A 3,270-nucleotide genomic window follows, 5' to 3' on the forward strand; every position below is an offset into this window, starting at 1 on the left:
ATCAGAAATTAACAGAATAACTATTAACGATGTCTGCTTTTGAACCATTGTATTAAAATTAGATCTTCATTAGTGTTCTGATGAACCAAAATGTAATTGTTACTTTCAAATCTGAACGATAACATGTTTGAAGTGTAGTTTCAATCAATTGTTTTCTTTAAATTAAAATCGTTTAATTAAAATCCTCCATCGCTGATGCCTTCTGTTTAGAGTCTTGTACCACATTAGATGCTTTAAGGTTGTCGGTGTTAAGTAAAAATATATATATATAAAAAGACATCTACGTTGGCTATACTTTATTAATCTTTTTTCCGATAACAAGATTTATGTTTCAGCTCCTGATATGTATGAACTTCCATTTATTAAGATATAATGCAATACTAAAGACATGACCCTCTTTACATATTTATATTTGTTGAAACTTATAATGTAAACAAGGGACGGATTCAGAACAACCGTTTAATTTCAGTTACAACCATATTTTATCTAAATTGACAAGTTTCTTTAACAGGTGGACTGCTACATAATATCGTCAGCGATCAAAAGAGCTAAAATCTCTCTCCACCATGTTAAACGTTGCCTACATATTAGCAGTAGGTGACAAATTGAATTCAAATGACCTGACCAAGATGTTAACATTTTCGTAAATGAGTTTTCTGTTGTAGGACAACAAATTTTTGCTTTCGTAAAACAGAACTGTCAACTGCATATTTTAAAACAAAAATGTATAAAAACAAAAATTATGCGATTATACGGTGTTGTCGTAGTCGCAAAAGTGAAATTACCATGTCACATTAAATTAACTTTGATTTATAAATCAAGTATCATTTTACAGGTATTGTACAATTGCATTTTCTAGTTGAAGTGAAAGAACGGTTTCACTGGTTAGATCTGTTAACTCAATTAGTTTGACTGAAGATGTAATAACATTTGTAACTAGCTAAAAATTAATTTGAGATTAATTATAAAACGATATCAAAATCATTTAACTTAGTTGTCTTTGCTTGTATAGTTAATTGTTGCTTGTGAAGAAAATGGTGAGTAATTAATGGAATTATTTTTTGTCAGTTTGCTATCCTAAACCTGGTTCGTTTGACACCTCTGGCAAGGTAATGCTTAATCAACTGTTTCTAAAGTCATGGTCCACTAGGCTACAAGACATTACTTGTACATGCTGTTGGCACTCCGTCGCTTACGACGTCGAGGGTTCCAGTTGATCCGATCAACGGAACAGCCTGCTCGTGAAATTAACGTGCAGGTGGCTGAGCACTCCACAGACACGTGTACCCTTAACGTAGTTCTCGGGGATACTCAGTGTGACACAGTGTGACAAAGCTGGCCCTTTGAAATACAAGTACAACAGAAACAGGAAGTAAGAGTGAGAGATAGTTGTGGTGGAAGAGTACAGCAGGGTTCGCCACCATCCCCTGCCGGAGCCTCGGGGAACTTTAGGTGTTTTCGCAACATAAACACTCACAGCGCCCGGTCTGGAAATCGAAACCGCGATCCTATGACCGCGAGTCCGCTGCCCTAATCACTGGACCATTGTGCCTCCACACTTGTACATGTAGAAAACAAAGAATAAGTATGTAGGTATGGATGGATATCTATGTGTGCGTGTATGTCTATGCAAACGTATTACACACGCGCGTGTAATACAACGGACTTCTTTCTGATTTCATCTACCACATCCACTTACAAGTCTTTGGTCGGACCGGGGCTATAGCAGAAGACACTTACCCAAGGTGTCACGCCGTAGGACTGAACACGAAATCATGTAATTGAGAAGCAAGCTTCTTACCACACAGCTACCTATTAACAAATTACCAGTGGCTGTGTAATACTGTTGTCTTAACCACCATCGTCGTCAACTATGAAATGGATGTGTCTTTGTCTATAATGTTAGCAACCAATAGGAGTCAATCAGAACAGTTAAAAACGATTATCTAAACCGTATTGAAGCACTCTGTTCTCTGTTCCCTGTTCTCTGGGACTCGGTTACTTTCTTGTCGGCTATTCTCTCCATACCATTATCAGACGGAAAAATCATTCAATGTGTATCGAAAGAAACCTAAAACCTAACCACCACAGCCACCACCACTCGGCCATGATCTAGTCGCACAACCTACTACAAATAACAGGTAAACTCTTCTCATTAAAGAAACGACTTAATATTTGGAAAGAAAAATTTGGGGTGGCATATTGGATAATGTAATCCGAGGAATACTAGGATTGGAAATAAAAAGTGATGGTCATGACGGGAACATAGGTATGGTTTACTATATGAAGTGCAAGAATTCAAAATGTTAGATTCTTTACTTCATACGTACAATAAAACTTCCTGAACACTCTCCCCTCCTTCCTTCTCTTACTCTGTCTGTCTGTCTCTCTCTCTCTCTCTCTCTCTCTCTCTCTCGTATAATTCCGACGCAGACCATCACCACTTTCCTAGGATTCCGGAATTTACTCAAACAAAGCTGACCTGGACTTCATCATTATCATCATCATCAGCATCATCATCATCAGCATCATCAGCATCAGCATCATCACCATCAGCATCATCATCATCATCAACAGTAACAACAACAGCGAATTTGTATGAACGTTCGAATTTGACTCTGGACAGTTGTTGCCAGATTTGATGTCTACAAACAGCATATTTTTTTCTCTTCAGTTAATTACATTTTATTCTAATGAATATTTTCATTTTTTACTCTTTCATTTTTGTCTTGCATTTCTATAGAATCATATCCTTAATAGATTCCTGGTTTCACGGAGACATCAATGTAATGAAGTAATTTGCTTAAACACATTTTCTTTTTTACAATGGCAATGGCATTAGCAATTAGCAAATGAACTGGGCCTCTCTTATTAATATTCTATTAAAGTAAGAGTTTTGCAACGACAGCCTCTCAGCCTCTCTTTTCCTTTCCCCCTCTCTCACAACTTATCTATCAACATATATGCGTATCTATATATTTATATGTGTGTGTGCGTGAGTATCTGTGTGTACGTGTTTGTGTGTATGTGTGTGCGTATGTATGTACATGTATATATATATATATATATATATATATATAATATTAGGGACATATGTATGTATTATGTATGTATGTATATGCATATATATATATGTACAATATGTATATATGTATGTGCGTATATATATGCGTATGTAAATGTGTGTGTGTGAGAGAGAGAGAGTATCTGTGTGTACGTGTGTGTATGTGTGTATGCGTGTGTATGTGCATGTATGTATATATATATATA

This window comes from Octopus bimaculoides, chromosome 6, assembly GCF_001194135.2.
Source record: "Octopus bimaculoides isolate UCB-OBI-ISO-001 chromosome 6, ASM119413v2, whole genome shotgun sequence".
NCBI lineage: Eukaryota > Metazoa > Mollusca > Cephalopoda > Octopoda > Octopodidae > Octopus > Octopus bimaculoides.